Source organism: Manis javanica, chromosome 10 (assembly GCF_040802235.1).
Source record: "Manis javanica isolate MJ-LG chromosome 10, MJ_LKY, whole genome shotgun sequence".
Classification (NCBI taxonomy): Eukaryota; Metazoa; Chordata; class Mammalia; order Pholidota; family Manidae; genus Manis; species Manis javanica.
In genome coordinates, this window is record NC_133165.1 from 104,431,978 (window position 1) to 104,444,756 (window position 12,779).

Here is a 12,779-nt window from a genome sequence, read left to right on the forward strand (position 1 = left end):
CAGGTGCCTATGTCTATGATGGCAAAGTTGTGACAAAAGGCTACACGCCTGACACTCCACAAATAGTGGAATGTCGCATAGTCTTAGAGGTCCTACAAATCTTTCCTGAACCTTTAAATATTGTGTCTGACTCCTGTTATGTAGTTAATGCAGTCAAATCTCTAGAAGTGGCCGGGCTAATCAAAGCGTCCAGCCCAGTAGCCACTTTGTTCAAACAGATACAATCAGCACTACTTCATAGGCAATCTCCTTTGTATATAACTCATATCAGAGCACATTCAGGCCTTCCCGGGCCTATGACCCAAGGAAACCACCTGGCAGACCTTGCAACCAGAAATATAGCTTTTCCCCTGCTAGATCCTATCACCACAGCTTCAAAATTCCATACACAATTTCATGTCACTGCCGAAACACTGCGCAAGCGGTTTAGCATAACCAGGGCCGAAGCTAGGAACATTGTCCTTAGCTGCCAACATTGCTGCAGCTTCCTTCCCACACCTCATGTTGGGATCAACCCCAGAGGTATTAGGCCTTTACAAGTTTGGCAAATGGATGTGACGCATATTTCATCTTTTGGGAAACTGAAATATGTACATGTATCCGTGGATACTTGTTCAGGAGTCATCTTTGCCTCCCCATTGTCAGGAGAGAAAGCTTCCCATGTCATCCAGCACTGCCTTGAAGCTTGGAGCGCATGGGGGTTACCACAGATTCTGAAAACAGACAATGGCCCAGCCTATACCTCTACAAAATTTGCTCAATTTTGTCATCACATGGGGATAAAACATATCACTGGCCTTCCCTACAACCCACAGGGTCAAGGGATTGTGGAACGCGCGAACCGCACGCTCAAATCCTATTTACTTAAACAAAAAGGGGGAATTGAAGATATACCCCCCACACCAAAAACTGCCATAGCCCTAGCACTTTTCACTATAAATTTTTTGAATCTGGATGCTCAAGGCCATACAGCAGCGGATCGCCATAATCAGTGGCCAAAAGACCCACAAGAACTAGTAAAATGGAAGGACGTGTTATCTAACCAATGGAAGGGCCCGGATCCAATCATAATCAGATCCAGGGGAGCTGTGTGTGTTTTCCCCCAGGGTGAAGAAAATCCCTTCTGGATCCCGGAGCGCCTAACGAGGAAAGTCCTAAACAAAGGAGATGACTTCGCTTTACCTCCTGACCCTGCTCCTGACACTGGAGACCCCGACTCAGGGAGTATTGAGATGGGGAATCCTGTCTGCCTTTCCTAAGCCTATGCCTGTCCGTTTCAATGCAGCCGTTTTTCCGTGCTTTTTCACTACCAATACTAGTATGAACTTGCCCTACTTAGTTAAAGACACCCTAGCAGCTCCCCTGGGAGAAAACCGATCCTTCGTAACTAATGGGTCATTATGCTTCACCACTCAGAATCTAGCTGGCTGTATCTCCCTGAAACGGAGGAAATACGGATGGTTCAGTGACATAATTCTAGAGGCCAGTAGCCTCCCCGTTATGTCAGCTAAATTTGAAGGGCCTAATAAGGAAGGGAGCCCGCCCTATAAGAACATGACTATCCACCAGATGGTTCTCTGGATCAATGGCACATTTGTACACTCTCCCAGGAACAATTCCACCGACAGGCCTCGTCAACCCAAATATGCCTCCCATTGTGTGGGCGACTATGAGGGAGAGCTGTGGCCCTGGACTGACTGTCAGTCAACTGTAGTAACGTGGGCAACTGAGAGGCAGGAGTTTACCATCTCCCCAGATATGGAGGGACGGCCAGCCAATGAGGCTTGGTGGCCAGTAAAGGTGCTCGAAGGCGAGTTTTGTCAGCAGCTGAGCATGAACCCCTTCCATAAATGGATGCTGTGTGGAGTCAATGGCTCGTGTACCGACCTCTCCCCCTTTTCCGCCCTCCAGGGTGGGGGAATCGGTGTAAAAAATATCACCTTTTGGTGCGAGAATAACCACATGCGCGCACACTGGAACATGATCATGACCCATAACAACGAGAACTACACGTGTTCAGCAAAATCAGGTCCAGAGTCACCTAATTCCCTTTTTCCACCTTCTCCAGTATGCGTATACCCCCCATTTCTGTTTATCTTATCCAATAGTAGCTTTGACTCCTGCTCCAATGAAACCTGCTTTCTGTCTCAGTGTTGGGATGCGCGTAACTTTACCAATGCTTTGGTAGTCCGCATCCCCCGTTGGGTCCCTGTTCCCGTAGACGCCCCTAACACCATGACTCTGTTTCGAGAAAGGCGCGATTTCGGTGTTACAGCCGCCATAGTGCTCCTGATCTCCGCGACTGCGGTCGCAGCCACCGCCGCTGGTATAGCTTTAGACACCTCCATCAAATCGGCTACAGAGCTCAATAACCTTGCAGCCTCAGTAGCTTCTGCCCTGGACCAACAGTCCACACTTGATGGCAAACTGAAAGGAGGAATAATGATCCTCAATCAACGCATAGATCTCATGCAGGAACAAATAGAGGTGCTCTGGCAAATGGCCCAATTGGGATGTGAGCGGAAATATCGTGCCCTCTGCATCACTAGCATTCAATATAAAAATTTTACACGGGCAGCTAATCTGTCACGAGACCTGTCCCAGTATCTTTCAGGAAACTGGTCCCAAGACTTCGATGGGACACTAGAAGAGCTGCGGCGAGAAATTATCCACATCAACTCCACCCGTCTAGATATCTCCGTAGCAGAAGGACTCTCTTCCTGGTTCCTCAGAGCTCTCTCCCACGTCAAGGAGTGGGCGGGCATGGCTGGGATGGGCGTGTTCCTGCTTGGAGGTCTCATGCTCTTACTCTGGTTGTTATGCAGACTCCGCAACCAACATAAGCAGGACAAGGTGATCCTTGCTCAAGCCCTAATGGCGATAGACGTTGGTGCCTCTCCCCAAGTGTGGCTCAACATGCTTAAGAAGGAAGCTCGGCTTTAGCTTGAGGTAGCTCTTGCACCCTGAGCCCATGTGGCACTGCACCAGGCCCGAGTACCTCAATGCTTAATCACAGCTTTCTTTAAGAAGCTCATGGTGCAAGAGGGTTGAGAAAAAGGGTCCAAACCCTTTGTACCAAGCGGTCCCAACGCCAGCCAGAGGATGCGAGGCAAAGCACTGCAAGAGGTCTTGGACCCCTCTGAGAGGCATGCCTGACTGCATAGGGGTAGATGCCCAGAACCCCTCTCCAAAAAGGGGGCATCAGGAAGTATGATGGAGGTCAGGCCTCTGTCTCCGCCTCTGCTGGCAAGTTCCGCCTTGAGCTTCTGTTAGACAAAAAAGGGGGAGATGTTGGCAGCCGCGCTCAGAAAATAGCGCCCAATGCAGGGCAGCCGGAAGGCCCCGAACTTCCTAATGACAAATCATCCCACACCACTAAACTACATGCTAATTGCGCCTTGGCATAAGGACCAATGAGACCCACCAAATGGTTATGCTAATAAGGCATATGGAGCCGCACCAACCAGGTCAGAGCATGAGAACTATATAAGCAAGCCTCTCCTTCCCCTCTGGGTCCTGCCCAACTCATTTGTTTCACAAAGAGCTGAAGAATAAAGCTTTCTGCAGAAGAATCCTGCTGTTGTTGCGTGCTGTTCTTGCCGGCGAGGACAGGGCACGCGACACTGGACTGCATACCCCTGCATGGCACCTTGGATCTGTCAAGTTATAATTTTCAAAAAGTTAGATGACTCTAGAAACTAGAATAAACCCAGGTTTAAAATTGATTCATTTTATTAATTAAAGGTATAGCCAGTAAAGTGATAAAGGTGATTGAAGGAACATATGAGGAACAGAGGTTTATATATCCATTCAAGAAAGGTATTTTTAGCATAACAAGAGTATAATAATAGAAGATATAGTTTATTGAGCCATATAAAATACCTGGGACTTTGCTCAACTCCTTATATATATTATCTCTTTTAAGTCTCCAACAAACTGAGGCTGTTTGTTCTAGTCGAAGTCCTTAGTGGTAAATAACAGACACCTATTTTGTTTTTGTTTTGTCTTGTTTTATTGCAGTATAGTTAATATACAATATTATATTGGTTTCAGACGTGCAACATAGTGATTTGATAAATATATGCATTACTAAATGCCCACCATGGAAAGTGTAGTTACCCTCTGCTACCATCCAAGATATTACAATATTACTGGTTATGTTCTCTGTGCTGGACTTCCATTCCCGTGTCTAATTTATTATTTAAAACTAACACCTCTTTATCTGCTTCACTTATGTCACTCATCCCCCCACCAGCCTTCCCTAATGGTAACCAACAGTGTGTTGTCAGTATTTATGGGAAAGACACCTACTTTGAACAGACATAGCAAAGCAGCATTGGCTAGCTCACGGAAGTGAGAGGAAAGCTGAAGAACCAGGCTTGGAAAAGAATGAAAGGAAGCCTGGCAAAACTGCGACCACAGCACAGGGATGATTGCTAAGGACACCATGCACTGGATGTCACCACTGCAGACTCTGTGATTCACCCCTACCTGCCTGTGGTGGGCAGCATCTAAAAGGACATGCTTAGGTCCCAAGCCCATATCCCAGCTGTTAGGGGCTGGAAAGAGAGAATGATACATCTTTCCCCTTTCAGCTTCAGTAGTAAAGCATGAATGAGATTACCATATCACTCCCCACTTTGGCTTCTATAGTAAATGGTAATAAGGGGACACCACTGGAGAAGCTGGACCACCAAAATGACAAATGACCCTACAACATCATTATCCCATTTTGTACCTGTGAAGGTAAGGGTATACATGAAATGAGTGGTAGAACGTGGCTATAATCCCTCTGGTCTGTCTGAATCCAAACACACCCCCTTTCCACCATGTTACATTTGCTTTTTATATACACTTTCTACTTTGACTTGCTCTTTGAAAATGTTGATCTACACATATTTGAATATTTGAACATCTGTTTTAATTTACAAGTATAATCATAGTAGCCTTCTTCAAATAAAGAATTCAGTTTGAGCATTAAAATTCACTTCTCCACAACTATGTTGGAACTAGCTTCTCAGGATTTGCCGATTATGCACATGCAGGTGTATTTGAACAATGTCATGGGCAGGAATCAGCTAGAAATGTCTTATTGTTGCTCTTTACTCCAGATTTTCTTGTAGCAGAATTTGCTTTTTTACTTTCTCTTGTCAGCTTCATATACATATGAGAGGAAAATAAACAGATATTTTAGAAGAATTGACAGCATTCCATTCTCCTTGCTCTCTGGATGGCACAGCACCCTTCCAGAGTAATGGAATGTGGTTATAAATACTTGGGACACCTAGTTGATACAGCGCTGGTATGTTTGTTGACATGGTGTTTTGGAAATTAGATAATTATGTCACAACAGGTAATGCTTTGCATGTGACACTGCATGAGTGTGTGGTGTGTGTGCATGAAAAGAAGCCATGAAATGAGTTCAGGTTTCTATTCTTGACCTGCCAATTCAATGACTCACTGAATATCCCCTTAGTCAGTCATGAACTCTCAGTACCTTAACATAAATACCTGCCACTAGAACCCCTAGGAACTCTCAGATAAAAGCTACTGTACAGACATCCAAATGTTCAGGGCTATCAATTTTTTGCCCTCAAAAGGTAGTATCATTACTCATGCCACTTTGGGAAAGAACGTCCATCCAGTTTATTGCCAAAGAAAGGATACCTTCAGAGCTCACAGATGGGGACAAAATATGCTTTAAAATGAAAGTAAACTCCATGTACTTTGGCTACTTAAGAATTGGGCTCGAAATGAACAACTTAAAAAGTAGGGGTTAGTATTCCCCGACCCAGCCTAAATAATTTTGACATACCATAGTGAGAGGTCTTTTGCAATTTCACTCCTTTCTATAGTTGATGTGAAAAGCACCATGTATTATCATGACTTTTAAAAATATTGAATAGAAAAGAGGTGGAAATGTATTGTATAGTGTTAATAGCACCCATGACCACTAAGGTGTGTTTATGAGGACATACAGTGATAAGAGTAGTATCATTGTAGGGCAGTGTGGAAATACAGAGCCACATATGAATGAATAAATGCTCACTGTAAAATAAATAAGCCATTTGTATGTACATAAAATAAATCAGGAACATCTCCCAACTTGCCTCCTAAACAGTTTGGAGGGTAACATTTTGGCACACTTCTATGCATTTCCTATACACAGAATACATATATTCTCTCTCCTGCTCTGTAACTCATGCTTTTATGTCAAACACTGTGAGGAGTTGCATTTCTAAACCCTTTTCTTCATGTCTTCTGGGTTTTGCGCTTTATTTTAGAAGAACTTCCCCTACCCTCTGGGTATTCCAATTTTTTTTTTTCTAAGTGAGGGCCTAAATGATGATGGTTGAAAGGGAATATGAAGACATTTAGAAAATGACTTCTGCTGACCCAAAGGTGGGGAAAGAGGGTGACGGTGTTGGCCTGGGCCCTGAGCCTTCAGCTCTTTGGCCTCTCACTGGTACTCCTTGGAGGTCAGCTCTCCTTGGCCCCTCCCACTTCCTGCCCACAGTTGTTCTCCTGCTGTTCCCCAGTCTCCTTTTTGTGTTCCAGGGGACACCAGTGCTTTCCAGGTAAGTGCAGGGGCCCATAGAGGGTGAAAGGGGATGGGTACTAAGATTGCTTTTCCTTTTGGTATGAGAGGAGTTAGGGCCAGAGGCTGTATCTAGGTATGAGGGTACAGGCAATTGGAATGAGAAACAACCTCCAATTTTATTATTAATTTCACTCCAGGTCAGTGGATTCAGGGGAAAAACTGTTTTTGATGCTTTGGAAACTTGATCAAGCATTGTCTTAATGGTCAAATCTAGTCAATGATCTAAATTTGCCTTATCTTTAAGACCCAAAGAAAAAGAATGACAGAATCTGACAAGAAGGTGTGGTTAAATTTTGAACATTCAGTGACTGATTATCTAGTTTGTATATTGGCCAAGTGATTTTTCTTCCTTCTACTGTCCTTTGCCTTTTTTCCCCCTTACTGCTTTTTAGCCCTTCCTAGCACCTTAAGATGGACAGGGGAGAGGAAAAGAGATGGAATTTCATTTAATCAATTTTTCCACTTACAGTGGAGTCATATCTTATATGAGGGGTTATGTTCCAAAAGAACAATATAAGGTCAAAATCATCCTTGAAAGTTCCTTCTATGGCCATAAGAGCTGGGATATACCAGTGTGTTTGTTTGGTTGGGTTTTTTAGCCTACAGCATTAGAAACAGATAAATGTTTCTTCAATTGAGCACTAGATAAAATAATTGATACGCATTTGGGGACAAGTTAAGGGAAAATATGTACCTTTAAACACTAGACTCATATTCTGTGTGGTGAGATGAGGACCACCTACACAGTTTGTGATTTCCAGCACAAAATGAAAATGCAGGACTCTTTGTTCAACAATTACCAAGCACATTAAACTAAATATGGGGCTCTTCCAGGCGTAGGGTCTTGTGTGCAACTGGACAATTGCACGCATCTGAAACCAGCCCTGCAGAGAAGCTTAGAAACTTAGATCAACTCAGGAAGAAGAGAAACCTCACAGCTCCTATAAAAAGAATAGGGGGCAAACTCACCACCACTATTTAAATGATTCTCTTGTGCAACCTGCACTCTGTTCCATCTGAGTAGGTATAGTTGAATTTGCATTATTCCAGATCAGTACAATATGCAGCTCCACTATACGAGTTAAATGGTTGAGAGGTTGCAAATCCATATTAAAATGACATTTTTGGGTTTTCTAATTTTTTTTGAGAATTTATTGTAATTTAAAGCTCAGATTTAAGATGCGTAAAAAAGAAAATGAGTATATTTCTTCACCAAATTAAAGTTTTGATCAGCTCTTAGTCGTTTGCCAAAGGCAATACATCAAATTTAGTCTAATGTCTAATTTTTAGGGAGGAAAACACACTGCATTACTGTGACTTCTTTAAGTGATTCAGAATGGGAGAGTCAGAAAAATTATTGTGATTATGTATTCTTCAAATAAAAAGCAAATTATTTTACTAACTAGAGACATTGCCTTTTCAGACATTTTTTCCAGAAGGTCATAAACATAATCTGAGTAACAATGATTTTATTCTATGCCTTCCTGAGCTCTGAGCAAGAATGTGATGCAAGGTTTTTTTTTTTGTATCATTAATCTACAGTTACATGAGGAACATTGTTCACTAGACTCCCCCCTTCACCAAGTCCCCATGTCTTCTTGAGTTGTAAGAGTTCTTTATATATTCTGAATACCAGTCCCTTATCAAATATATGATACACAAAAATTTTTACCATTTTGGGGGTTATCTTTTCACTTTTTTTTATTTTGGTATCATTAATCTACAATTACATGAGGAACATTATGTTTACTAGACTCCCCCTTTCACCAAGCACCCCCCCCCACATACCCATTAGTCACTGTCCATCAGCGTAGTAAGATGCTGTAAAATCACTACTTGTCTTCTCTGTGTTGCACAGCCCTCCCCGTGCCCCCCGCCCACACATTATACATGCTAATCGTGCATAGTTTTTAAAGAGTACTGCCTAATATTTTACAGCACTTTATTTCTTCAAAGTGCTTTTATATATAAGCCAGGTTGAAGGCAGTTGGTCAGGTAATTGACCAAAAGATTTCCAGAGAGCAAGTTATTTAATGTCAAAGTAACAGAAGATAGTATTTTTCCCTCCCTGTGTTGGGTCTCTTGATTTTCCCCTGCCTCTTCTTCCTCAAGGTTGTCACCCCAACACATGCTGAAACTTGACTCACCTGCTTTGACAAAAATTGCTTCCTTGTGGCTTTGAAAGTTACATATTTGAGCTTTAAAATAAGGGTCATGCCCAGGGTCCAGCAACTGGCCACCCAAGTAGATTGGACAACTCTCCTGACTCATGCTCACCTGCTCCAAGTTATATAATAGCACAAAGAAATACTTAACAAGCTCCAACTAAGCTAACAAAGGAAGCAGAGTTGCAATATGTCATTGCCACAGTGTCCAGCAGTGTGGGGATATTTTTGGTTAATCTTTCTATTGTGGAGCTTTTAGGATGGTGATGGCACTTGTTGAGTGGTGGTTGTTATTTGGCAAGAATTGAAATTGGAGGCATCTGTCACGCTGACTGCTGATTCCAACAAACAATATAAACAAAGACATGTTCATAGGAATGCTCTACAGGTGGCAAAGCGTTTTCTCTTTTATCTCTTGCTTAGTATCTATATTTTAGGAAAAGGGAGGAGAGAGTAGTATTAAGGAGACACAAATACAAATCTACACAGGTCACAGGCCGTTTACTCAGAGTAGTTTGCCAAATAGTTTCAATAACTAACACTGATTGAGTGCTTACAGCTCTAAGCATTTCACATGCTTTATCTCATTCTATCCTCACAATAATCCAATGAGATAGTTAACACTGTTGTCTTCATTGACCAACAGTTCATGGGGGGTAAATGTCAGAGCCTGGGTTTGAATCCAAGGAAAGTCCATGTTGTAACACTGAATTATTCCGTGTAGGATAATTGGCTTTCTACCCTCCTTTAAAATGCTGTTTGTCTGGGTTTTTCTAGAATCAGTTTTGCCTCCACAATCTAGACATTTCAGCACTAAATATAAATAATTCAGCCTATACATAATTCACTTACACTCCTGCATGAAACCATCTCCCAAATAATACCAATTTACACCTGGCAGAAGACACAGCAGTTTCCATGTGCGCAGTTGGGGTGTGTTACTGTACACCTCAAAGCAAGCCCATGAGAGCTGAACAGTAGGCCCGACTACACAGAGCTTATCCTGAGGCTGCTTATTTACATTAACTTCGAAACCTCTCCCCGGAGATAGGCGCTGCCAAGAACCGTAGAGGAAGTAAGATGCGTTATCTTTTGCATGCACACGAAGTTTACGTCTTCGGAGAGCCTGGGTGGTGTGACTTCCAGGAGCTAATCCTCCAGTACAGCCGTATGCAAATCTGGGTCAGTGTTTATGTGGATGTGAGACACAAACGCAGATGACACGGCTGGCTGCCGATGTGCGTGGGAAGGCACTTGCCGCCTCGTCGGTTGGGTTGTCTCTGTAGGTGTGGACTGCAGTGGTGGGCACCCGATTTGGATCTCCCCATCTAGATGAGGGGGGTGCTCGGGGAGTCCGAGATCCACCGCGGCAAGGGAGCTTGGTGCATCGTCCACCCTGGTGCGGCCCAGGAGGTCACTTCAGCGCCGCGCCGGCGCACCCACGAACCTAGCTGCGCGCGGCTCCGCCCCGCCCCCAGCGCCCCGCAGCTCCCCGCCCCGCTGCCCCGCCGCCTCGCCCCGACACGGCCCCGCCCCACATCTCCGCCCCTCGCCCCCAGCTCCCCGGCTGGCCCCGCCTTCAACGCTAGGAGCTTCGGGCGGCCCCGCGACCCGAGTTCCGTAAACACTCCTTTCCCCGCCCCTAGCAGACTCCGGGCCGCACCATCCGCAGCCCGCGGGGGAACTGGTCCCTCTTGCAGCCAAAGCACCCTCAGTCCAAGCCCTCTTCAGCCTCTTCCATCCGAACAAGAGGGCAACCGTGCTGTTGTAGGTCACATCTGTCAGGGCTGTGCCGTGGGAGCCTGGAGCGCCCTGGGTATCCCCTCCTCCCCGTGCCATCTCCCCCCCCACGCCTCGTACGTGATGGCCGCGCCGCGCTGGCCCCTCGAGTCCCTCCCGGTCCTTTAAATGCCGCGTGGGGAGGGTGACGGGCTGAGGATAGTTGTTGGACTGGTGAGTTTTCTGGTGTTTGTGCTGTGTTCGGCGAGGAGGCACCCCGACACTCTTGACCCTCGCGCACCCAGTCGCCCTTCTCCTCCGCCCGTGTCCGCGGCGGACCAGGTGAGTATCCGTTCACCGCGAAGGGATCGCCGGCCCTGAGGCGGTGGGCCCGGGCCAGCGGAGGGGACACATCGCCCCGGGCAGCCCCGGGGCCTCCCCGGCCCACCTCGGAGCTCCGTCCTGGCGCACCGGGGCCGGGACCGTCAAGCTCCGGTGCTTGCTTCCCCCGCCCGCTGCTCCTGCTTGACCTCGAACCGCGGGCCGCGGGCGCCGAGTGGCCACGGTGGGTGTCGAGGTGGCCACTGGCTTCCGGCCCCGGAGGCGGCGGGGTCGCGGCCCACTGGCCGCTGTTTCCATCTCGCTGGGCCGGTGCCAGCGACCGCGCTACCAGCGGCTTCCCACCGTCCGGCTCATGGAGGGCCGAGGAGGGGGCACCGTCTCGCCTGAGACCCTCGGCCTCGCTGGGTGGGCGAACCGAGCTGCAGCTGGGGCCGGGCGGGGCCAGAAGCTTGTGTTTGGGGCTTGTTGCCGGGGTTTCCCTGGCACTCGGCTTGGTCGCGGTCGCCTTTCCTAAAGGTTTGTTTTGACAGGAAACGTGCTGCTGGAGAGAGGCGGAGGGGTGTGTAGACTCCTGTTCTGACCCCTCAGTTAAGAGAGAAGAGGCGGGAATCAGTCCCCGGCTCGAACCCCTGATCTGTCAGGGATGGCTGTGCTTCCCAAAGCTGCTACTCTGGGTGCCCCCATTTGGGGTAACAACGATGATTCGAGGTAGCACATGGACGAACACGGTTCTGTGTTTTCGTTAGTATTAGGAGAAACTATTCCACTTAACGAGCGATTTCACAATGATACATAGTTTCATTTTAAAATAAGTGTATTGAAATGGAAAAGTCTAGTCAAGATAAAGAGAAGTGATTGATAAATTTGGGCATGGGGAGGATGGAGATGTGGAAAAAGGTGCGAAGAATGGTACTTAAATAACTGAAGTTTGGGGAGTATTGTCTTCAATGGCTGTCCTCAAAGAAACTAGACAAGGTGTCCTTGTCCCCAGTGGGCCCCTCGGCCCCCAGGATCCCCGTGGTCCCATGGTCTCCAGTCGAGAGACTTTGCTCCTTGCTACCTGCCCACTATGATGAGGTTAGCTCAGTGGTCCCCACTTTAGGAGGCTCCCTGCCTGCCTGCCTTTTCTTCTTGCCTCCAGGGATTTCTTACATCACCCGGGCTGCTTGCGGAGTTGCCTGACTTGAAGTAGCCCAGGGCGGAAGATTCCCAGTCATGTGTGGAAGCAGCTTCAATACCATTTTTTGAGGGGCTGAGAGCCCTGGAGTAGGAAGCAGGGGTGCTAAAACAGGCCAGCCAGAGATGGGAGTAGGAATATTTCCAAGTGTGAGAATGCCAAGAAATTCTCCCTGATTCCGTAATGTTATGTGTAGCATGAACATCTGCTTCTTTAGCCAATGACTGGCTTGTTGGCTTTCTTCTAGCTCTTTGTTAGCTGTACTTTGATGAAGACCAGTATTCTCTAGCTGAATGGAATACCTCCCTCTACTCTGTGGTTTCGGTTTTGTTGCATGTGAATAATTTTTTACATTGCTGTTTGGGACTGGTTCTAAAGCAGCATTTTACAGACAATGATTACCCATACCATCTGCAGTTTTTTCTTCAGAGCCAGGTCTTACTCGAGTCACTCCTTGCCCTTCACACACATGTGAGTATTTTCCTTGCACCTGACCTTAATCTGGTCTTCAAGGATGATACCTACTAGCTGCTTCTTGAAATTTCTCTTTTCCATGACCTAACCTTAGCTGGATGGATTCCATTCCTCAAGTGCTGCTTGATAATCTGAAAAATTCACTTCAAAATGGGTTTGACTCATACTATCATAAGTTGTAATACCTTTTGGTTGTATTTGGGTTTTAACCAGCGATTGTGCAGTGCTTTAAGAATGACTTCCTGATACAGGATTTTCAGTCACTCTCATGTGACTGTTGAGAACTATTTTGGATGAAGGC

At 46.1% G+C, this 12,779-nt stretch overlaps 1 protein-coding gene across 6 annotated transcripts in view; it reads left to right on the plus strand.

Annotated features, from left to right (window-relative positions):
* Positions 1-10,500: 10,500 nt before the first annotated feature.
* Positions 10,501-12,779, plus strand: part of TCP11L2 (t-complex 11 like 2) — a 37,721-nt gene continuing 35,442 nt past the window's right edge. For 3 of the 6 annotated variants that reach the window (XR_001849809.3, XR_012121560.1, XR_012121561.1), the window contains exon 1: positions 10,501-10,827. The gene's annotated coding sequence lies outside the window, so the exon portion shown is untranslated. The remainder of the gene's footprint in view (positions 10,828-12,779) is intronic. The other 3 variants (XM_037007100.2, XM_037007101.2, XM_017640157.3) reach the window with 2 other exon arrangements.